The sequence below is a fragment of the Canis aureus genome, chromosome 25 (assembly GCF_053574225.1).
Source record: "Canis aureus isolate CA01 chromosome 25, VMU_Caureus_v.1.0, whole genome shotgun sequence".
Taxonomy (NCBI): domain Eukaryota; kingdom Metazoa; phylum Chordata; class Mammalia; order Carnivora; family Canidae; genus Canis; species Canis aureus.
In genome coordinates, this window is record NC_135635.1 from 7,537,616 (window position 1) to 7,563,310 (window position 25,695).

The 25,695-nt window shown below is 39.1% G+C and overlaps 1 long non-coding RNA gene across 1 annotated transcript in view; it reads left to right on the plus strand.

Moving 5' to 3' along the window:
* Window positions 1–1,521, plus strand: part of LOC144296937 (uncharacterized) — a 61,568-nt gene extending 60,047 nt beyond the window's left edge. Inside the window, exon 7 of the long non-coding RNA XR_013363872.1 lies at window positions 2–1,521. This is a non-coding gene — a long non-coding RNA (uncharacterized LOC144296937). The remainder of the gene's footprint in view (window position 1) is intronic.
* The last annotated feature ends 24,174 nt before the right edge of the window (window positions 1,522–25,695 follow it).

Consider the following 25,695-nt stretch of genomic DNA (forward strand, 5'->3'; position numbering starts at 1 on the left):
GCAGGGGCATTGGTTTTCTTCTGACTTTTGGAGACTCAAGCTAGAACTTACACCATCAGCGCTCTTAATTCTTAGGCCTCTGGACTCATATTGGAACCATTGGCTCTCTTGCATCTCCAATTTGTGAACTGCAGATCCTGGGGCTTCTCAGAACTGTGTGAGCCTGTTTCTTAATATATCATAGGGAGGGATGCCTGGGTGGCTCAGCGGTTGAGTGTCTGCCTTCAGCTCAGTGTGATCCTGGAGTCCCCATATCGAGTCCTGCATCGGGCTCGCTGCTCTCCGCCTATGTCTCTGCCTCTCTCTCTGTGTCTCTCATGAATAAATGAATAAAATCTTTAAAAAAAATAAATCATAGGGAGAGGTAATACAGATCACAGGGTATCCATCTATCTTTCCATCATCTATTAATCTCAACCTGTAGTTATATCTATATCTGTATCTATCTCCTACTGGTTCTGTTTCTCTGGAGAACCTGGACTACTTATATACAATATATAATTAAAATATTATTTTCTGAAATTACCCAGGTTAGTACTTTTCTTTGGTATTCTCTTCACCGTGGTCATGTTGTTCATCTGTAATTGTCCATTTGGTACCATTTAAATTCTTTTAAAAAATTAAGTCAGGGGATCCCTGGGTGTCGCAGCGGTTTGGCGCCTGCCTTTGGCCCAGGGCGCAATCCTGGAGACCCGGGATCGAGTCCCACATCGGGCTCCCGGTGCATGGAGCCTGCTTCTCCCTCTGCCTATGTCTCTGCCTCTCTCTCTGTGTGTGACTATCATAAATAAATAAAAATTTAAAAAAAATTAAGTCAGATCTTATCTGCACAAAACCCTCCAGACTTGCCATCTTACTCTAAGTCAAATTAGAAGTATTTCCATGTTCTAAGCCTTGCATGATCCAGCCTCCTTAGGCCCCTCTGACCTCATCTCCTCGCCACATAACCCCTTGCCTACACTGGTCTAGTCACACTGGCCTCCTTGCTCTCCCTTCAGCATCCCACATGTGCTTCTGCATTAGTGCTTTTGCACTCGCCCTCTCCCAGTTGTCGACACAGGCAGGCCCTCACTTCCCTCAGGCTTCTGTGCAAGAGGCACTTTATTATATATTTTCTTCTTTATCTGTCTTAGTTATAAAAATGTAAGTTGCACGAGTGCTTTGTTCTGCTCGCTGCCACACTCCCTGACCTAGGATGGTAGCTGGAACTTAGTGGGAACTTAAATATATTTGTTGTTGAGTGTTATTGAATTAACCTGCTTCATCTTTCTTTAAGGAAATATCTTAGATGTTTCAGATGTCGATGATTAGTGTTAATTTGATAACAGATTGCCAGCATAAGGACTGACGATCTGTATTTCTAACTCGAATGCATATTACAGTAACTGCACAAGTATCGTATGTGACTCAGTCTTATTCATTAGAATGTTTGCCTGCAATATAGTCCTCCCAGTCTCTTTGATAGCTGTCTGTCCATATAAAGGAAATATTTTTTTCTCCTAAATTCTCTACAATGAACGTGTATTATTTTTAAAATTTTTTTTACAATTTCATTTATTCATTAGAGAGAGGGGCTGAGCTCAAGCAGACAGAGTGACACGCAGAGGGATAGGGAGAAGCAGGATCCCTGCAGAGCAGAGAGCCTGACATGGGGCATGATCCCAGGGATGACCTGAGCCAAAGTCAGACACTTAACCCACTGAGTCACCCAGGGGCCCCTAACATGTATTACTTTTACAATCAGGAAAAAAAAAAAAAAAAGCAAATGCTATGCAAACAAGCTCATATGTTAAAGTGTGAGTCCCCATCAAAGGATTCTTTTTTTTTTTTTTTTTCCCATCAAAGGATTCTTGTGATACCATCCCTCACTCCTCATTCTCTTGGACAATCTTTCATGTTGAGAGGCTCCAGAATCAACCTTTAAGGCAACTGTCTGAAAAAGGACCATGAAGCATATTTGCACCCCTCCAGATAGGCCATCTACTATTGGGTAAACCAGCCTATAAAAAGACAGTTATCCCGAATCATTTAATGGGAGGGCCAGAATAAGGGGACAATAACAGATCACAAAAGTGCGAGGCAATTATTGAGCTGGTTCGAAGGGAACTTGACAAAGGGAGACAGAAGTGAGAAGAAAAAGGAATTGAGCTCTAATGGAGGGTCAGGATATTGCTGTCTCCTCTTGCATTTAAACACAATAGGGAGGGTGGGTGGATAGGGGAAGCACTTAAGATGAGTGCAGTGCATTATCAGCACTAGGAGACAGTGTTTGGAAGCCAGATACAAAACACCAAATTATGAAAGCAATTGAATGGTTTTTCAACTGAGAAATAATAGCTGGAAAGTTCTTTCCACCAGTTGAGAGCACAGATTTATTTCTGTAAATTGAAAAGACTGGGACTAGCTAGCCAAAGGGATTGTTAGATTAATGGAATCCTACACCGAATTTCACTGGGGAGGGTTCTCAGCCATCCCATTTCCTGACGGAACGTTACCAAGCCTGAGGGTATGTGGATGATGGAAAATGAAATGGGCAAGGGGAAGAGAAAAAGAGGATAGAGAGTCTTAATTTTGTAAGATCTCATGGGATGAGGGAAAGACTCTGAAGGCTGACAGATGTGAAAATCTCTGTGGTCCCTCTGGTGTTGGAGATCTGTCTGAGATTTAAGGGACTCTAGTCAGAAACGCCAGCACTGGGGCCAATGGGGTGGGAGCATCTGAATTAATAATGAAGACACTGGTGAGATAAAGGGTGTGCTTCCTTCCTAAAGTCAAGGACTCTCCTTTGCAGAGAACATCTGGCAAAAAGCAGGAAGATAAAGCTTATATGAGCACAAAACATGGCTTCTTTAGGCCTTTGGCCTTTTTTCCTAGGCATCATTTAAATTCAAGAAACTGAGGCATCTTGAATGACCCTTGAGATTTCCCCCATGAAGACTGGTGGTTTTGGAAGCTGTGGAGTCCCCTCTGCTGTTCTGAACAACCTGGCAGTATGCTGCAGGAGACAACTTTGGTTGCCTATCCAATAGCAATCCCCAACTCACTCTCTTCCAACAGAACCTGATTTTTTTTTTTTTTCCTAGTATCCATACTTTTCCAAGGAACCATGTGCTTTAGGGAATGCTGGTCCCCTTCCCAGTCCCAGATGTGGAAGCTTGATTACACTAAGCCAATGGAGAAAATTTAAATCCCTGACAGCAATTGGCTTAGGAAGAAGCTGTTTTGGCCAGGGGTATGTCTAGAAAGCCAGTGGCAGAGGCTTTTGGGAAAGGGTTTTTTTTTTTTTTTTTTTTTTTGGGGGGGGGGATCTGGAAAAGGTTTTATAGCTCTTTAAAAGAGACACAAGAACATGAAAGACTCCTAACTCTGGGAAGCAAACTAGGGGTGGTGGAAGGGGAGGTGGGCGGGGGGTGGGGATGACTGGGTGGCGGGCACTGGGTGGAGGGCACATTTGACGGGATGAGCATTGGGTGTTATTCTGTATGTTGACAAATTGAACACCAATAAAAAATAAATTTATTTTTAAGAAAATAAAATAAAAATAAAACCCCCAGATAATTAGGTAATTATATTTAGTATAATGTCTGTATCACTGTCATAATTAAAAAAACTTTTATTCCTCAAAAAAAAAAAAAAAGAAACACAAGGAAAAGTCTCATTTTTGTGTTTGAATAATGGACTGCAAAGATGTGCTACCTGGACCTCGACAGCCATATTTTTAGGCATGAGGAAGCTAACCAACATGATGGGACTGAAAGAGCAGAAGGAAGAACTTGGGTTCTTGATGATGTTGTCATGGTGCTGGGTTGAACAATCCTGAAGCTGTAATATCCCTTGTTATGTGAGCTCATAAATCCCTTAGCTGTTTCAGCCATTCTGAGTTGAATTCTCTGTTGCCCAAGTTGTTCCATTTTCTTTTTCTTGCTCTTATAATGAAACTTTGAATGTGCCTGCAATAAAGCCCTTACCTCAGGACCGGTCATGGAGTAACAGTAAGGCCTCTCTCCCTCTCACTATGTGGGAGGTCTCCCAGAGTGCAGAGAGTGGGGATGCTCCCAGCATGCCAATGGGCCCACGGTTGAGACAGGGACTCCCATCACAGCTAGATTCTAAGGCAGCTTTTCCAGGTGCTGGTAGCCCACCGTAATAGCTGAAAATGCCCATAGGCCTGGAGGATTGATGTATGGACCAAACTTAGAAATGGTTCTTAGGGGGATCCCTGGGTGGTGCAGCGGTTTGGCGCCTGCCTTTGGCCCAGGGTGCGATCCTGGAGACCCGGGATCGAATCCCACATCAGGCTCCCGGTGCATGGAGCCTGCTTCTCCCTCTGCCTGTGTCTCTGCCTCTCTCTCTCTCTCTCTGTGACTATCATAAATAAATAAAAAAAAAAAAAAAAAAAAAAAAAAGAAAGGTTCTTAGGCTCACCTTTGGGCTGGACCACTTCTGCGTTACCTCCTGCTGTCCTCTGGTATCCTCAGGATGCCCAGACACTATCTCTCTGCCATGTGATCCTTTACAGGATTAGCACAGCAGACTTGGAGTGCTCAAACCATGCACATTCTAAACGCAGGACTGGCCTTAACTCAATTCTGGCAGATAAACTCTAGGCCCTTGGAATATCCTTCCTGATGAGAGTGTCTTTGTATAATTGATTCTTTGGTCTAAGCCAGATAATTTATGCTAACAAAATGATTTATGGTGAACATGTGTTCCATCTGCCTGGGGCGCTGGGCCCCACCATATTTGTTTGACCCATGGAGACCTGGAGAACTGAGTAGTTAAGGTCAGCCACTCAGGTGCTCCATGCCTTTGTGTCTGACCCCCAACAATAACCCTGGACATGAAGGCTCAGGCGGGTGCCCTGGTGGGCAATAACACTTAGTGTGTGTCATCACACAGTGTTGCTGGAAGGATTAAGCACAGCCTGTACAATTCCTTTGGGAGCAGACAGCTGGAAGGTTACACCTGGTTTCTCCTGCTCTGTGCATCTTTGCCTTTACTGACTTTAATCTGTACTATTTGCTATAAAAACCATCACCATATGTTTACTAGCTTTTCTGAGTTCTGTGAGTCCTTCTAGTGAATCCTTGAGCCTGCAGGTGGTCTTGGGGTTCCCCAACACCCCCATTACACAGAAACCTAGAACTTCTGTTGAAATCTCTTATATTCTTTCTAGAGTCGCATATCAACTCAGTGTTTAGCTGGGTCAACTGATCCCCTGGAAAGAGCACTGGGACCTGGAAGACTTGGATTCACATCCCGGTTCCATGACATGGCACTGGCAGGGGCCTTGGGGGAGTCACAGATCTCTAATCTGTGCTTTTTTGCCAAGTGGGACAAGATCTGCTCTACTACAGTAGGTTGTTGTGTGGACCACATAAGATAATGCTTGTGACAACGCTTTGAAGACTGTATGGATTTTTAACGATTAGATGTTGCATATACTTTTAATACTCGACACAGAAGTGGAATATTTAGTAGCTAACACCGAGTGTTGAATTTGTGCCAGGGACTTGAACATGTACTGGCTCATTGAATCCCTATTCTAGAATTAGCCTCATGTTATATCTTAAATAGAAACTTTGCGAGGAGGAAATTAAACAAACTTCCCAGGGTTCTATAACTAGTAACGAGCAAAGCTAAAACTCAAACCACAGCCATGTGATTGAAGAGTTCAAGCGATCAACCATTTTACAATGCGATTCTATCAAGTACCCCCAGTGAATTCAGTCTCTTAAATATAAAACACCTTAGAGATGTGTAGTCTGTCATCTGAAAGCACCAATAATGATCTAGAAGCTCTCCCTAGACCAAGGCCACTAGAGGAAATATACCAGTCTTACCTAAGATGGTTGTCTTTGGTTCTGGGTCAGGATATTCAACAAGTAAACGTATCTTGGGACGTGTAGAGACACACCAGTCAACACCACCAACAAGAGGAGGGGGATTCACTGCCCTAGCTCCCTTTTCCTGTTTGCCCAGTGTATTTTGAATAGATTTTCCTTTTGGCATACAACTGTCACAGTCATGACTAGGGGAGAATTCTATTATATCATCTGTCAAATGTATGAAGCATTTTTCACTGTCTTCTGAGATAACTGAAAGCTTGGTGGTGAAGCACATCTTTACTACTTCAGTCCTGGTTGTGTTTTCTATGTGGGTCAAGATGGAGACAGTATATCATTTCATTTCACTGATTAAATGAGGAGAGAGGTTTTGGGTACAGATATTAATACATAAAACAGAGTTGAAAGTGACAACATATTTTGCTGTCCCTGACACTTTGATACACATTTCCTGGCAGCCCAAGATGCCAGGGGCATAAGACACTAGATAATATAGGTCAAGAATCCTTGGGCTTCCAAACTCACATTTGAAACAGAATTATAAACAAAAGAATCTTAAGACTCTGTACTTTCTTGAGGTGTTTTATGGATTTGTTTTGGAATATGTGCTTTGCTACATTACGCATTTACACTGTCATGAGGGATTCGACTTCAATGATCGTGATGATGTAGCAGAAGCAAAACACTGTTCTTTCTCAGCAAACATCAATGAATTATTGAAAATCTGGATTATCTGATAAGCAAGATTCCTTATTAATATGCAGTAACATATGCAAGGTGGTCTTTTAACCTGTGAGCTTGTTCAGAAGGAAAGAATCAGAAATGAAATATTTCTCTTCTTTTCAAGCTGAGGTTTTGAAACAGGCCAAGTAGTGTGTCTGACAAGCGTTTGTTGTTAACTATGATACTAACTTCAATACACACATACACCACCACCTACACACATGCCACCCCACAACTCTCCCCTCTCACACCAAACACACCCACACACACTACACACAATACATACACCGCACCGTTACACACACACTACACACCTGTACCATACACAGTGTATCATACACACATATTTCCCTTTCCACCAAGTGCAAATCCACTACTCATGCTCGCCACACTGTGCCACACACCATAGTGCACACACACACACACACATACACTTCTCACATCAACCAGACATGCATATACACACATCACACCACACCACACATATATGCATACCACACACACTCATCCTGCAAACAGGAGACTTTACCACACACATGCCACACACACTATACCACATGCACATGTCCTCTCACACCAAACACAATATAGCCCCCTCCCTACCTAACCCTAACATGATCTGGCCACTGGCTACCTCCTCACCTAACTTTCAACCCTCTCTTCCTTGTTTGTTATACTTTAGATACACCTGCTTCCCAACCCATTTCTTGAACACTCCAAGCACTCCCGTCTTTGCATCTGCAGTCCCCGCTACTGAATTTCTCCCCTCCTGCCCATGCACATGACTTGGGCTTTCTTCAGAAAGCCTTTCCCTGACTCCCCCTGCCCAGGGAAGCACACAGATCACTCCCAGCCTGTGTGTCTGCCCCTTCCCATCCATTCTCCAAACTGGCTTTAGTTATTTGTATGCTCAATCCCAACCATGAGTTCTGAGTGGTCCTTGGAAATCATCTAATCTAGTCTGAGAGTCTCATTTTTTGTAGAGAACGACTTGGAAACCGCAAAAGAAGTGACTTGTCCGAGGTTACACAAATCATTTGTCCATCCTTTCATCAAACATTTAGTCAGCTCCAGTGTGCCGGTTGCTAGCTTGGTATTGGGTATCGGAGGGGTATCCAAAGGGCAAGAAAACTCACATTCTCTTCAGGGAGACAGGTAATAAACAGGGAAGTGTATAGTGGATGTGAGGGAGTGATTAATGCTTAAAAATAAAACTAAACAAAACAAGAAGCAGGAAGGAAAAAAATAAAACCAGAAGTAATAGCCAGGAATAGTTGAGAAACATTATCCCAAAGGCACATGGAGATGGAGTGTGTTGGAAGTTCTCCAGATGTTAAAACATCTGTTCTTTCAAGACAGTAGCCAGGTGGCAGCCTAAGGTATGAGTGCGGAAGATTTAGCAAGGGCTTCCTTTGGACTTGAAAAGAAGGCACAGTTTCCGACTCTAGGTTCAAGGTACCTGGGGCGTAAAACACCCTTAGATGGTGTATTGGCTTTCTCTGTAGCAATAATTGCAGTTAAGATAATGGTGAAATCTGGACTGGATCCATTCAAAACACGGTACATAAAGAACCCTCACAGAGTTTAGATATTGTAGTTTTAAAGTCAGTTGCCGCTAGTAGCTAGAGCCGACTTGAACACCAAGAATCTTCTGAGAAAATCATCAGCCGTCTGAAAGCAGAAGCCAGGCTGCTGAAAACTGGGAATTCAACCGTGGTCACACCCAAGGCCACAGCCAAATCGGACCACTCATCCAGGAATGGCCCAGTCTACACCCATTTTTGGATCCGTAACAGCCTACTGGTGCCATCATGAGCGGAGACCAAGTAACACAGGGGTAAGGAAGACCAGATCTGAACAAAGCGAGAGATCACAAAGCAATGGCTCCTGAGAAAATGACCTACCTGGAGCTCAGAGACTCCTTTTATCTTCTCCCCATGCTTGAGGTTCTATCTAGGAGACAGGCTCCAAATGGGAACATCTGAGTGTGTCTGTGTGTGTGTGCGCGCGCATGTGTGTGTGTGGTGAAAGAGAAGGCATATTTGGGAAGAGTCCCTACATGTTCATGAAATGTCCTATCTGCCTGTCTGGCACAATTAACTCAACTCATCATCATTTTATGGAAAGAATTCTCTCGTGAATGGTAGCCTGGGCTTTTATGCTGCTGGGACTTCCAGAATGAGGGCTGCTTCTCAGATCATCACAACTGTTCCCTGGCAATTTCCACAAACTAGACCATTTGCACTGAAATAATAAGTCCCTCTTTGATGACAAGGTTGAGTGTTTCTGAATAAAGTTTCAAATCTCTAAAGTGGCTCAAACCTCTCAGCTTCAGTATGAACATCTCTAGGTACAATGTAGGACTACATAATCCTCATAATTTTAAGCATTAAAAAGATGCCTTTTTTTGAAAAACAAAAGAGCTTTTCCTCCCTAAATACTTATATTTAGAAATTAGAATAGAAACATTTTAGAAATACTTCTTATATAGAAATCTTTCTAATAGTTTTCTTGCAAGACTTACTTTATACACCTTAAATATTTTATTTCCTATAACAGATAAGTCATCTTTGCAAAGGAATGCTTTGGATTTGTTGATGATTCTGATTCTAATCATTCTTTAATTTGAAGACATATATTAAACGTGATAAAATAAGAAGCCATAATATACATATTTAATCAAAAATATACCATTGTTTAAATATGAAGAAAATAAAATTAAATTAAGCCTCTGTTTATATCTACATTATGGGAAAATTTTATATTAGTTTTTGTGATCAGTACCACAATCTTTCACGAGCTGGAGAACAATCAGGAGGCCAATGAGACGTTGCTGAATGTGATTTATAGATACGTAACTTTCCAACAATTAAAGTAATTGGGAGTGCTATATGGCTTGCAAAAATGTTTTACTTCAAGTTTTTTTAATAAAGATTTTATTTGTTTATTCACGAGAGACACACAGAGAGAAGCAGAGACATAGGCAGAGGGAGAAGCAAGCTCCCAGTGGGAAGCCTGATGTGGGACTCGATCCCAGGACCCCGGGATCATGACCTGAGCTGAAGGCAGATGCTCAACCACTGAGTCACCCAGGTGCCCCACCATGAGATCTTTTAATTTGCAGAACAACTATTTGATAGGTAGGAAAGTTATTATTTTAATTTTATAGATGAGAAAATTGGGACACAGAGAACCAGAGGGAGTTACCTAAGGTTATATGACAAGAAAGTGACAGAGACAAGTCCCCCAACCCTAATCATAATGGCCATTCTACAGCATAGTTCTCTTGCTGTACTATGCCCTTAGAGTATAAGTTGATATCATTTTAATTGAAAGATTTTTGTAACATTATTTTGCAGTGATACCAAGGTATTCAGAATAGAGCTTAACATTTGTCAGTGGTATCACTTAAAATTAGAAAGATTCAGGATTCTGGAAGGTATTGAGGAACCACATGAAAGAGTCAGCTTTTTGAAGTTCTGGTGTGCAAGTTTTATGCAGATTATAAAGGCATGAATATTTGGTTGCTTTCCCAATTCTTATTGATCAAATTTCCCTTGAGTACATCATGCTGTCTTCTTACTGTTCACTTATCCTTTAAAGTGATAGTTTGGCTTTTGTCATCTCCAATATCTCATTTTTAAATGGGATCCGGCTGAAACTCTTTTTAAAAGCGGGCTTAATAATTCCATCTGCTAAGATGAAGGAAGATAATTTATTTTTACCAGTAGAAGCTTTTGACAGATGGACAGGCTAGTTTTCTTGATTTACAAAGAGATCATTCAAATAAATTAAAAGGTGAGCAAGCCAAGAGAAAAAAATGGGTATAAGATATGATCATGAACCTTTTAGTACAAAAATAAATATGGCCAATAAATACATGAAAGATGTTTATAATAAAAGAAATGAATAGCAAAACAACGAAAGACCTATTGCATGGGGCGGGGGGAAGTTGGGTGGTACTTACTCCTGGTGAAGGTTTGGAGGAATAAAGGCTCTTGTATCCTACTGATGGAAATGTAAATTTGAATACCCTTCTGGAGGGCAATTTGTTATTATCTATAAAAATTTTAATCGCGGGCAGCCCCAGTGGTGCAGTGGTTTAGCGCTGCCTGCAGCCCAGGGTATGACCCTGGAGACCCGGGATCACATCGGGCTCCTTGCGTGGAGTCTGCTTCTCCCTCTGCCGGTGTCTCTGCCTCTCTCTCTCTCTCTCTGTCCCTCATGAATAATAAATAAAATCTTTAAAAAAAATTTTTAATTGCATATATCCTTGAAAGAAATAATCCCATTGCATGGATCTTACTATATAGATATATTGATGGAAGTTCACCTAGATCTATGGACATCAAATTTCATTAATTACAGCATTATCTGTAATTGCAAAAAATTATAAACAACCAATTCCTATCAGTAGGAAATTAGCAAAATAAAAGAAAGTTAAGTCCATAGATACAAATACTGGTACATGAAAGATAATATAGATCTGTATATGGGAAGTTTTTCAATATTTAGTAATAAGTTAAAAAACAAGGAGACATATAGACTCAATGGATTAAAAAAGAAGAAAAATAAATAGAAAAATACACACGAACATATGCACATGCATATATGCATATACAAGTCCTTTTGTGTCATGAGTGAATCACAAAAACATTATTAAGTAGCAGTTACCTCTGATGTGAAATCCTGGACAGGAAGGAGTCAATTCAGGAGAGGGGACATGGCTTGTCATTTCATTCTGTTTGTTTTTGCCTTGTTTAAATTTTCTATTTTCTAACCAGCTACGTGTATTATTTTCTGTTAAGTGTTAATAAGGCATGTCTTCTCTCTATATTAAAATGGAAAAAAGGCTAAAAGGGAAGAAAAGGACCAAGAAAGGGGTTTTGTGTTGATAAGGAACATAAACACGTAAACAGTCCTATCTACAAAGTAAATTCGTGGTCATCTCCTGTCCTAATCTAATAAAGGCCTTGTGTTTTCTAAATCCCCTTCTATTCTTCCCTGGGGCAGAAAATGCCATGTTGCTCTGGATTCCGTCCTTGAGCATCCGCAGACGCTCTCACATCTCAACTGACAATTCACATCAGGAAGCAATCAGGGATCTTGGTCACTGGAAATTGTATCTTAGAAGTCACCAGTAGGGCTTCCTTTCTTTGTCTTGCCCTGGCTGCTGTGAGGCCTCTTATGCTTGTATCATGATTTCGGTCTGCAAGGAGTGGGGATGTGTGTAATATGCAGCAGGATCATATTAGTGCAAAGTCTGAGCCATGACAAAGGCTTTCTCCTTGACCAAGCTGTACTCTGGCTTCTCTGAACCCTCTTGTCAGCTAATCTGAACTTCAGCCTATAAAAACTACAGACCCTCAGCACAAATGACTTCATCCATTCCCATTTGGCTGGAATTTGATTCTAGCACAGTGTCTGACGGCTCAAGGCTGCTCTCCTAGGTTTAATCCAGCTCCTCTTAAAGGACCTGACTGAAAAAGCTCAGTGCTCCCCAGAGAATTTACTCTCTGTTCCAAGCCAACACCCGGTGATGGACAGATCTGCCTCTGAACCCCATCTTCAAGCAGATTCTTTAGAAAGCTTACAAGTAATTTTTTTCTCTGCCCTTTTAGATATAATGCTACCACCCAAACTGTTTTCTTGGGGACCTGAGTGACTCTGCTACAGACTCAGTGGGAGGGTGTCTTGCTTTAGCCTCTACCGCTGCCTCCTGTTGGTCATTAGGATAGGAGACGTGTGTTTCTCTTCCAGGTAAGCACTAGTTAACAAAACCAGATGATCTAGTCACATGGACCAACCCCCCTCAACCCCCTCCAGGGCTTTTTCCGTAGCACATCCCAGCCTTTACAAAGGCTTCTGCCTTTTGGCAGAACTGAGTTCAGTTCAGGCTGGATTCTCTCTCCTATTGCAATAGTTTGTGACTGAATAAAATCTCTCCCCACATCTTTACTCCCTCGCTTTGTTTATCTTTAACAACAGGTCTCAGGGGCACCTGGATGGCTCAGTAGTTGAGCCTTCGGCTCAGGTCTTGCATTGGGCTCCCTGCAGGGAGCCTACTTCTCCCTCTGCCTATGTCTCTGCCTCTCTCCCTCTCTCTCTCTCTCTCTCTCTGTTTCTCTCATGAATAAATAAATAAAATCTTAAACAAACAAATAAACCAGGTCGCAATGAATATCAGATGATCTTGTCTGGACTCCAGAAACTCCACAATGATCTTCCAAACCTCAGTGGCATGAGGTACCTCACCCCAACCAGTCCACTCCCATAATTCAATCTAAGCCATTATTATCAAATTGGAAATTACCTAACTGCTTTTGGTCCAGTTATTTACCCATCTCGTTTCTGTTCTTTCAGGGCTCCATATGAGGGGCATCCATCAGGGCAAATCCTTTTAGGACAGGGATAGAGTCTTTCCTCTTTTTTCTCTTAGTACCACTTCTGCGACAGAAATCATGGTATTGGAAAATATGTTTGCTGCGGTCATGTTGCCTTGTTTGGCTTGGCTTTTCAAGGACTAAATTCTAAAACTTGTGCAGATTTATAAATGTGGGAAAACAGTCAGCAAATAATGTTTGTGTCTCAAGTGATTTAAATTAACTTTGTATTATTTTATGGGACAATGCACAAAGAAAATATTCTCCAGAGTCTCCTTTATAAGAAAGAGGGTGGAATTACTTTTTAATCTGTATTTTTAAGCTCCAAATATGAAATATTTTAAACACATATAAAAGTAGAATAGTGTACTACACCATTCTCTACCCATTAGTGTTACAGATTACCATAGTATCATATTTCTTTTATTATTTCTCCCTGAATGTACTATACTCCTAATGATAATCTTTATGAAAGAGCTAATTTTTGTGCATTTTTATTGAAATTCTAGTTAGTTTACAGACAGCGTTAGTTTCAGGTGTACAATATAGAGATTCAACACATCTGTATATTACCCGCAGCTCATCACCACAAGTGCACTCCTTAATCCCCATCACCTATTTATTTATTTATTTTTATTATCTTAAGTTTTTATTTAAATTCTAGTTTGTTAGTGTATAGTGTAATATTGGTTTCAGGAGTAGAATTCAGTGCTTCATCACTTACATATAATACTTAGTGCTCATCACACAAGTGCCCTCCATAATCTCCATCACTCATCTAGTCATCCCCTACCCATCTCCCTCCATCAACCTTTGATTTGTTTTCCATAGTTAAGAGTCTCCTATGATTTGCCTCCCTCTCTCAAAAAGAACTAACTTTTAAATTCCACAGATGTTGATTGTGTACCAGCTGGGTGTTGGTTCTCCTTTGTTCGTGATGGCTGTTATTCAGTGTTAAGAGGATATTACTTGCCAGCCTCAGAAGGCCGTGATTTGGGGTTTATTCCAGCAAGAGTGATGCATGTGGGCTGAGTTGTGTGTTGTGTCCCCTTCAGTCTTTCTCCTAACTGACAGCAGTTTCTTAGGTCTGGGATAGGGTTGAGTGTAGTTAGGACCATCTGAAAATTAACTTACAAAGTGCAATGGCTAACATGGCTTCAAAAGCCTGCCCCTTAGCCACAGGATTTCACACAGGCCATACTGGGTGTGATGTACTGTTTCCTTGATAATATAAAGATGTTATTCAAATTCAAACTATAAATCCAACAGCCATTTAATTTCTCCATAGCATTAGGGCATTTATACAGGAACATTTATTTAGAAGAAAAAGTCTTACTAAAATTATATGAGGGCCTCGTTTTTATTTTGAATGGACTGTATCAAAGCTCCAGACTACAGGATTCAGTACACACAGGAATAAAAATTAATCAGTGCAATGTGTTTATGGCATGGTTATTTTTTGCCCCATAACTATGTTTATGCATAGCCACTTAAATAAATCAAGGCTCCAGCTTAACTGACTTGTTTAGAAGAAGTTCATTTGCAAATAAGAGAGTTCACCAAAAGGGAAGGGGCGATTTACTATTTATTAACATGAGTACTGGCAGCCAATTATTGTTTTATTAAAAGACCAAAGGCATTGGAAAAAATTGCAATGTTTCCATCGTTATTATTTGTCTTTGATGCAAATGACTTTCCTTTTTGTTTTTACTTTGTTTTTTGTTTGTTTGTTTTGTTTTGTTTGCAAATGGCTTTCCATGTAATGCCCAAGACAGCTGCTCTCATCCCAACCTCCTCATTTTTTAACGTAAACATGAAGTAAAACCTGACAATGGAATCAGCACAATCAGGATGTTGGATAAAAGTGGAAATGGTCCATGCCCCTGTTGCTCCCTCCAACCTCCGTTCTCTTTCCCTTCTGTTCTCAGCAGAACCAACAGTGAGAATCTGCCCCTATAACCCCAGCCAGGACTGAGTAGGTATGGAACAACAAAGTGTACCTCTGAGTGTTCTGTTGGATGAAGAGTGCAACTTTTTACATGTTCACTCTAACAAGTGTCTAGGAAATATGACTGGTTGAAAAATTTTCTGCTGAAATCAGACACCAGGAGTCTGAGAGGAAGCAAAGGAAGGCTGTTGCCTTGTGTGTATTAAAGAGGGTATTTGAGGAGCATTCTAAAGGAAAGGATCAATCCGGGGTATTTTTGCTCAACCTAAGGAGTGGAATGCTTAGACGAGAGTTTCAGATAGTTTTATTTGCCACTTCAATAAGTCACTGTGGCTCGACGGTTTTACTGGATGAGTTATCTTTTTAAAATACATGATAGGTATTGGGATGTCCCAGTCATAGAGTGAGAATGTGATTCCTTAATTAGAAAAGTAATTCATAAAATTATTCACCATGACCAAGTAGGATTTATCCCCGGGATGCAAGGCTGGTTCAACACCCCTAAAACAATCAATGTGATTCATCATATCAGCAAGAGAAAAACCAAGAACCATATGATCCTCTCATTAGATGCAGAGAAAGCATTTGACAAAATACAGTATCCATTTCTGATCAAAACTCTTCAGAGTGTAGGGATAGAGGGAACATTCCTCAACATCTTAAAAGCCATCTACGAAAAGCCCACAGCAAATATCATTCTCAATGGGGAAGCACTGGGAGCCATTCCCCTAAGATCAGGAACAAGACAGGGATGTCCACTCTCACCACTGCTATTCAACATAGTACTGGAAGTCCTAGCCTCAGCAATCAGACAACAAAAAGACATTAAAGGCATTCAAATTGGCAAAGAAGAAGTCAAACTCTCCCTCTTCGCTGATGACATGATACTCTACATAGAAAACCCAAAAGTCTCCACCCCAAGATTGCTAGACCTCATACAGCAATTTGGTAGCGTGGCAGGATACAAAATCAATGCCCAGAAATCAGTGGCATTTCTATACACTAACAATGAGACTGAAGAAAGAGAAATTAAGGAGTCAATCCCATTTACAATTGCACCCAAAAGCATAAGATACCTAGGAATAAACCTAACCAAAGAGGTAAAGGATCTATACCCTCAAAACTATAGAACACTTCTGAAAGAAATTGAGGAAGACACAAAGAGATGGAAAAATATTCCATGCTCTTGGATTGGCAGAATTAATATTGTGAAAATGTCAATGTTACCCAGGGCAATTTACAAGTTTAATGCAATCCCTATCAAAATACCATGGACTTTCTTCAGAGAGTTAGAACAAATTATTTTAAGATTTGTGTGGAATCAGAAAAGACCCCGAATAGCCAGGGGAATTTTAAAAAAGAAAACCATATCTGGGGGCATCACAATGCCAGATTTCAGGCTGTACTACAAAGCTGTGGTCATCAAGACAGTGTGGTACTGGCACAAAAACAGACACATAGATCAATGGAACAGAATAGAGAACCCAGAAGTGGACCCTGAACTTTATGGTCAACTAATATTCGATAAAGGAGGAAAGACTATCTATTGGAAGAAAGACAGTCTCTTCAATAAATGGTGCTGGGAAAATTGGACATCCACATGCAGAAGAATGAAACTAGACCACTCTGTTTCACCATACACAAGGATAAACTCAAAATGGATGAAAGATCTAAATGTGAGACAAGATTCCATCAAAATCCTAGAGAAGAACACAGGCAACACCCTTTTTGAACTCGGCCACAGTAACTTCTTGCAAGATACATCCACGAAGGCAAAAGAAACAAAAGCAAAAATGAACTATTGGGACTTCATCAAGATAAGAAGCTTTTGCACAGCAAAGGATACAGTCCACAAAACTAAAAGACAACCTACAGAATGGGAGAAGATATTTGCAAATGACATATCAGATAAAGGGCTAGTTTCCAAGATCTATAAAGAACTTATTAAACTCAACACCAAAGAAACAAACAATCCAATCATGAAATGGGCAAAAGACATGAAGAGAAATCTCACAGAGGAAGACATAGACATGGCCAACATGCATATGAGAAAATGCTCTGCATCACTTGCCATCAGGGAAATACAAATCAAAACCACAATGAGATACCACCTCACACCAGTGAGAATGGGGAAAATTAACAAGGCAGGAAACAACAAATGTTGGAGAGGATGCGGGGAAAAGGGAACCCTCTTACACTGTTGGTGGGAATGTGAACTGGTGCGGCCACTCTGGAAAACTGTGTGGAGGTTCCTCAAAGAGTTAAAAATAGACCTGCCCTACGACCCAGCAATTGCACTGTTGGGGATTTACCCCAAAGATACAGATGCAATGAAACGCAGGGACACCTGTACCCCGATGTTTATAGCAGCAATGGCCACAATAGCCAAACTGTGGAAGGAGCCTCGGTGTCCATCGAAAGATGAGTGGGTAAAGAAGATGTGGTCTATGTATACAATGGAATATTACTTAGCCATTAGAAATGACAAATACCCACCATTTGCTTCAACGTGAATGGAACTGGAGGGTATTAAGCTGAGTGAAGTAAGTCAATCGGAGAAGGACAAACATTATATGTTCTCATTCATGTGGGGAATATAAATAATAGTGAAAGGGAATATAAGGGAAGGGAGAAGAAATGTGTGGGAAATATCAGAAAGGGAGACAGAACGTAAAGACTGCTAACTCTGGGAAACGAACTAGGGGTGGTAGAAGGGGAGGAGGGCGGGGGGTAGGAGTGAATGGGTGACGGGCACTGGGTGTTATTCTGTATGTTGGTAAATTGAACACCAATAAAAATAAATTAAAAAAAAAGAAAAGTAATTCATATTTATAAATACCATCAGGATGCCTTCAGGCTTTAAAAAATGTTCTTAGCAGATGATCATTCTATGCTTAAGACTGAGCATAACAAATACGATTGTTATAACAAAATATATGTCTTGACCTAACATATAAGTAATGTGTATGATCGCTGTATTGTATCCCAGTTCATCAGAAATAGTTAACTGTTAATGCAACTAGCAATTAATATAAACTTTTACCCTGATGTGGCAATTCTGTATCTGTAAACCAAATAAGACAAAATAGTTGTAATAATATGTTATTTTAACTTGTTGAGTGAGCAATCTGTTCGTGGTCATCAAAAATTTTATCCTACTCATCAAATATATATTTACACAGTTATGATTAAGCAATTCTCACGATAACACTCAAAACACAGAAACAGAAACAATTGGGCTAAGAAATATAATGTTAAATAAACTTCTTCTATTTTCCTGTTTACCCTTCCCAAAAGCATTTTACAGAAAACTAAGTAAAACACATTAAGTGATTCTTGTATTTCAGCGTATTCCTTACTAACTTTATGCTTTGATAATGAAAGTTACACTACTTGAAAAAATTACCCAAACAAAAGTTTTTCTGCTCTTAGAGCTTGGCAGCTCTCAATTCATTATTTGTTGGTAGTAGGATCTTATCTTCAAACGAAGTTTTATTTAAAATCCTAATACGTAAGAGTGAATTGTATGAAACTGCTCTAGGTTGAAAATGGGCATAGGGAGCTCAGAGTCCTACCCACTGTCTCCTGTGGCCAGAACTCAAGACTTCCTGCCCAGCGCAGCCTGAAAAGCACTGCTGTAGCCCATCATAAGGAAACGTGTTCTTCATCTGGTACCAAGCAGAGGAGAAGTGTACACTATCCTGTTGGGAGTTGGCTGTCATGGCTGGATCCTGTTCCCTGCCAGCCTGGTATGTTGCCCTCTGCTGAGGTCCTTCAGGGTTCCTGCCAGACACATGGTACATCCTTTGTACTTTGTGATTCTGCAACCTTAGCCACAGATGATTGGACGAGGGATGGGCACCTGATGTAAGGACAGCTATCTATAGGTTTCCCAGTGACATTTAAGTAACCTGGCACAAAAATTCTGCTCAAACGGGCACTGCATTCTGGAGGATCACTCATTAACCTATCACTGTCTATGGGAAATTTGAACTTGGGATGTACCAAGAGGAAGGTAATAGGGAGATATACAGAAAAAAGGCAGAAAGCAGAAGACTTGAGACAACATGAGTTGGAGTTAGTTATAGCAGGAGAAGTGAAAGAAGAGAAGAGAGCCGGGAGGTCCTAATGACCCAGAACACTGGAGAAGGAAGCAGCCGTCCCCACTTTAGTTCCCTTGCCAGATGATTGGGACCACTGGCCTGCCATGAAGGAAACTCTGGGATAGTTTCCCACTTTCCTGTGTATCTTTATAGAAATCTTTATCCCGCAAGGTGACCTATGCACACTCTGAGATTTCAATTTGAAAAAAATCTCACTGACCCCCACTGGGTCATTTTCCTGCTTTAACAAACATATCATTCAATTCAAGAGATCACATGTACCACCAGGTTTAGACCCCTGTATCTCAGGACCCAGAACATCAAATGTGAAGCATGTGTCCTTCTGAAGTTCTACACCTACACCCTGGGCGTACATCAGTAATCGAACATGACCCTTTATTTTACTGTTGAGACAGGAATCAATTTCAGAAACTTTCAAGTAGTTCACTAGGCAGTTTATCAATCCATATTATTGATGCAAGAGTTGAAATCTATTTACCTTGCTTCAGTAGGTGTTTTGAGTGGAATTCTTTTTCTTTTCTTATTTAGCAGAATATTTGGATAGATCTATGGTTTGCAATACTTCCTTTAGTATCTGGAAGCTCCAGCTGGGGTATCTCAGGGGTTGCCTCTGGGGGAAGGAGAGGAAGGCTCAGAGCGATGCTGAGTAATTGAAGTCTACATAAAATCTGAAGAGGTCCACTTCTGTTGGAAGTGATATATGTGGGATCCCTGGGTGGTGCAGCGGTTTAGTGCCTGCCTTTGGCCCAGGGTGCGATCCTGGAGACCCGGATCGAATCCCACGTCGGGCTCCCGGTGCATGGAGGCTGCTTCTCCCTCTGCCTATGTCTCTGCCTCTCTCTCTCTCTCTCTCTCTCTGTGTGACTATCATAAAAAAAAAAAAAAAAAAAGGAAGTGATATATGTATTGAAGTTCCAGGTAAAATTTTATATGAGAAAAAAACCTCTGCAACTAAACATTTTTTTTAAATCACTAAATTATTATATCATCAGCAATTGGGCCACAGTGTGTTTACCACCATAACATTTTTCATGGGTTGATCTGACTGGAACCATCCACAGGTATAATCAGCCAACTATTTGAACTTTTCATTTTAAGATAAAAATTGGCAGAACAACATTTCTAAGTTCTGCTTTCAGGTCTTTGATTAATGTAATACTCTTTCACACATCAATGACTTGAACATCACGACCAACCCATTTGACCTAATGGTTAACTTACAGAACACCTCACTCATATTTCTTTTCAGGTACTCACGAAACATTTACCAAGACAAACAATATTCTGAGCCATAAAAAATGATTAAATAAATTTAAAAGGATTTAAGCCATGCAAAGTACATTCGTTTACCACAGTGGAATTAAATTAGAAATCAATAACAAAGATAAGAAAGCTGTCAAATATCTGGAAACTAACACACTTCTAAAAAAAAAAAAAAACCCTGAATAATAAAGTAAATTAAAGGGAAATTAGAAAATATTTTGCACTTAATGCAAATGCAATCAAAACATATCAAAATTTGTGGTATACATTGAGATTCAGCTGACACAGTTATTAAAAGGGTAGTTTCTAGCATAAAAACGCCTATATTCGAAAAGAAGTTTCTGAAATCATTGGCTTCAGCTTTCACTTTAAGTATAAGAAAATAAAGAGCAAATAAAATCCAGAGTAAACAGATTGAAATAATTAATATCAGAGTGAGAATCAGTGAAAGAGAAAACAGAAAAGCAACATAAAATGAATGAAACAGCAAACCAGTTCTTTGAGGAAATCAATAAAATTAATTAAAAAAAAACAAAAAAACGCTGAGTGAAGTAAGTCAGTAGGAGAAGGACAAACATTATATGTTCTCATTCATGTGGGGAATATAAATAATAGTGAAAGGGAATATAAGGGAAGGGAGAAGAAATGTGTGGGAAATATCAGAAAGGGAGACAGAACGTAAAGACTGCTAACTCTGGGAAACGGACTAGGGGTGGTAGAAGGGGAGGAGGGCGGGGGGTGGGAGTGAATGGGTGACGGGCACTGGGGGTTATTCTGTATGTTGGTAAATTGAACACCAATAAAAAATAAATTAAAAAACAAAACAAAAACAAAAACAAAAAAACAAAAAAACCCCCACAAAATTCCAGCCAGACTGATCAGGGAAAAAAGAGAGAGAGAAGAAGAAGAAGAAACAAGTCACACAATAAACAACATCAGGAATGCGAGAGGTAATAACACTATAGACTCAACAGATAATAAAAGGATAACAAGGGAGTATTACTTTAAAAAATGTTATGCCAATAAGTTTGGCAACTTAGATGAAATTCTCTGAAAGACATAAACTATGAAAGCCCATTTTACAAAAAATAAATAACCTAAATAATCCTGTATCTATTAAAGAAATTGAATTTGAAATTAAAACTTTCCCCCAAAGAAAACTTCAGGCTCAGATGACTTCTTTAGTGATTCTTATCAGATATTTAAGAAAGAAAGACTACCAGCTTTACAAAAATTCTTCAAGAGAATTGAAGAGAAACAAATATTTCCCAACTCAGTCTAACAAGCCAGCATTATCCCAATACTGAAAGAAATTATAAGACAAGAAATCTATACACTAATATCCTTCATGAAACTTAGTGCAAAAATTCTCTCTTTTTAAAAGATTTTATTTATTTATTTGAGAGACAGAGAGGGGAGAGAGAAAGAGAGAGCAAGAGAGAGAGAGAGAGAGAGAGCAGGGACAGGGGCAGAGGCAGAGGGAGAGGGAGAGAATGTCAAGCAGACTCCATGTTGAACACAGAGCCTGACATGAGATTTGATCTTATCACCCCGAGATCATGACCCAAGCCAAAACCAAGTCAGAGCTTAACTGACTGAGCTACCCAGGAGCCTCCTTACTGCAAAAATTCTTAATAAAAGTTTAGTGAATTAAATCCAACATTACATAAATAGAATAATATATCATGGTGAATAAGATTTGTCCCAGGAATGCAAGGTTGCTTTAACATTAGAAAAGCAATAATTATAATCCACCATATTAACAGATTAAAATGAAAAATTGAACATCTCAGTAGATATGTTTGGCAAAATCCATTTGTATTTGGCATTTTGCCAAACCCAACATGTATTCCTCATAAGAACTCACAGTAAGTTAGGATTAGAAAGGAAAATTCTCAACCTGAAAAATGACTTTTACAAAAAAAGCTTATAGCTAACATTATACTTAATGATGGAAGACTGACTGAATGTTTTCTTTCTATTATTGAAACCAAGACAAGGATGTCCACTTTCACTCATCATTGAACTAGATATTCAACCAATCCAATAAGAAAAAAAGGAAAAACACTGCTGAGAAAAATTAGAGACCTAAATAAATGGAGAGATATACTATATTTATGGATTGGAAGACTCAATATTAGGAAGATGTAAATTATCCTCAAATTCATCTATAGATTTAACATAATCTCAATCCAAATCCAAGCAGGATTTTTTTTGGTCAAAATTGGCAGGTTGACTCTAAACTTCATAAAGAAATGCAAAGGACTCAGAAGAGCTGAAACAACTTAGAAAAGGAATAGGAGGAGGGCTATATCCCTAAATAGAGGGCTTAGGCTTAACTGTAAGCGAAGGCCAATACTATCTGATATTAAGACATATTATAAAGCTACAGTAATCAAAACAGCATGATGTTCTCATCAAAATAAACAATTAGATCAAAAGAACAGAATAGCAAGTACAGAAAGTCCAGAGGTCTACACACATATGGGCAATTGGTTTTTGACAAAAGTACAAAGTGCAATTTACTAGAGGAAGGGAAGTCTTTTCAACAAATGGAAATAGAACAATTTACAATCCGTATACAAAGAAAAAGAACAAAACTCCCCTCTTCATTCCATACATCGCACAGTGTACAAAAATTAACACAAAATGGATCATTGATCCAAGTATAAAAATCTAAAATTATAAAACTTGGATAACAGAAGAAATTCTTTGTGACCTTGAGTTAGGCAAAGACTTCTCAAGTGCAATATCAAAAATAAGATCTATACAATAAAACCTGAGTGAGACTTTACTAAAATCAAGAGTACCTACTATTTAAAAGTAGTTTTTGTTTTGTTTTCTTTTGTTTGACTGAGAAGTCATACCATAGACTAGGAGAAAAATGTTTACAAGTGATCCACCTGATAAAGGATCTGTATCCAGAATATATAACGAACTCTCAAACTTAATAATAAGAGAACAAATAATACAATAAGAAATGGAAATATCTGGACAGGCACATCACTGAAGATGTTACACAGATAGCAAATAAGGATGTAAAAAATGGCTTACCATCATTAACCATTAGCAAAATGCAAATTAAAATTACAATGTAATATCACCATACCCTATTAAAATATCTATTAGAATATCTAGATATTTTATATATCCCACTCTATTCGAATATCTAAAATGAAAGACTTACTATAATAAGAATCAGTGAGATTGGAACAACTGGAAATGCCATCACATCTTGTTATTGAAATTCTGAAAAACGTAAATACATGCTTACCACGTGACCCGGCCATTCTGCTTCCAGTTTCCTACCCAACGGAAATAAAAGCATACGCCTACACAAAGATGTGTACATAAATGTTTATAGGAGCTCTATTGGTAATAACCAAAAATTGGAAACAACCCAACAGTTCATAAATAGATGAGTGGAAAAACACATTGTGATATTTCCATACAATGGAACAGTACTCAGCAATAAAAGAAATGAACTCTTAAAACATAAAACAACATGCATCAATTTCAAAATAATTATGTGGAGTGAAAAAATCCAGACAAAAAAAGTATGTGCTTTATCTTTCCCTTTTACCCAATTCTAGGAAATACCAGATAATATATAGCGGCAGAAAGCAAATTGATGATTTTCTGAGGATGGGGGCAAAGTCCAAAGAAAGATTAAAGAACATGAGAAAACTTATTGATTGTAGTGATAGCTTTATGGGTGTATACACATGTGAAAACTTACCAAGTTCTACATTTTACATACAGTTTATTGTATGTCAATTATAATCAGTATTATTAAAAATATATGCATAAAGATGTTCATTGCACTATTATTTATAGTAACTCAAAATGGAGACAACAAAGTGTCTAACAGTAGAGAAATGGCTAAATAAATAATGATGCATACATGAAATATAATTATCATGCAGTCACTAAAATATTTTCAGAGGATATTTAATAACATGGGGAAAAGGTCACATCACAATGCAAATATTAATAAAGAGAATTCAAATTCTAGATTAGAATGATTTGATTTTGTAAATTAAAATAAAATAGAGACAAAGCAGAAAAAAAAATGTGACTTTAACATCTGTGATGCGCTGGCTGTTAAAATGCCGTTTTAAGAACAGGCATTTTAACATCTATCTTCAACTTTTGTTCTTGGTTTCTTAGATCCACCTATCTGTCACTTGAATATATAGTATATTAAGGAAGGGGAAAAGAAACTGTTAATAAAACTTTTATATCCTGGTAAACTTAATAGAATTTTGGTACATCGTTTTGTTGATTTTAATGAAAGTGTATATCTGAACCATAGATCAAATAGGATCTTTAAAAGGCAATTTTTTGCAATCTCTGTTCTTCGCAGATAACTAATGTCGTGAAAAATTAATCACTTTTTCCTGACCTCTGCTTGGGCAGACTTGGATATATATGAGGCTGTGTTTATACACCGTTTAGAAGGGGCCATTCTAGAACCCAAGTAATGCTGTTATACCTTGCACAAAAATTTTAGTGTTCAGAAACATGAAAGCATCTTTTTTACCTAATAGAAGTTGTAGCAAAGTTTTTTTGCCCATCAATTGTCCCCGAACATGGATCTCTTTAATGTGATTGCTATCAAAGGGAACACCTGATTTTGTGAAAAACCAACAAACCCCGTATTTGGCCGAACAATCTAGGCTATGACATAACTGTCAATTATCCTGGAAAGTGGGATTTCTCAATCAGCAGATATTAAGTCCTTCATTCAAATGTAATAAACTTACTTTCTGCATTCTGCCTCCCATATTACGGCATGCTTCCCATGAAGCTCAGGCATTCCCCACTCTAATGAGAAAATAGCGAAAGAAAACGGGCATATGCTATTTGGTTTTGATTTAGGGAGTTCTAATCTCCAGGAGGTCACTAATTCCTTTGTGACTTCTCAAAAATGCACAGGACATCCCATTGCCCTTAATAAATCTTTAATCATCAAACAGCTTTTGACAAGACTTGCACTGTACAGCCAAGTTCTGCAAATGAAAGCAAGATAAACTTGTAAATCACCTGTCACCCAAGTACCAAGGATTGTGCCCCCATCTCCAATTCTTCATTTTCCAGATTCGAGGGACCGAACTACAGCCTACAGAGAAGCTGCTTGGTGCCTTGGGGGAAGTGTTCATTTTCTAAAGAAGAATGGTAGCCGTTGAGAGCAAAGGTTGGAAGGGGAGAGGCCTCATCAATCTAGTTTTCCATACTATATATCTTGACAAAAAGATTCCAGCAGCTGCAAGATGTATAAGAACTTTCTATTACTGAGGACATAAGGAAAGCACTTGTTTTTTGCACTTAACAAAATGTGGTTTGAGCAATTACGATGTTAAGTCGCACCCTGACAAAGTGAAATACCAAGTTCTGGATCCAAGTGT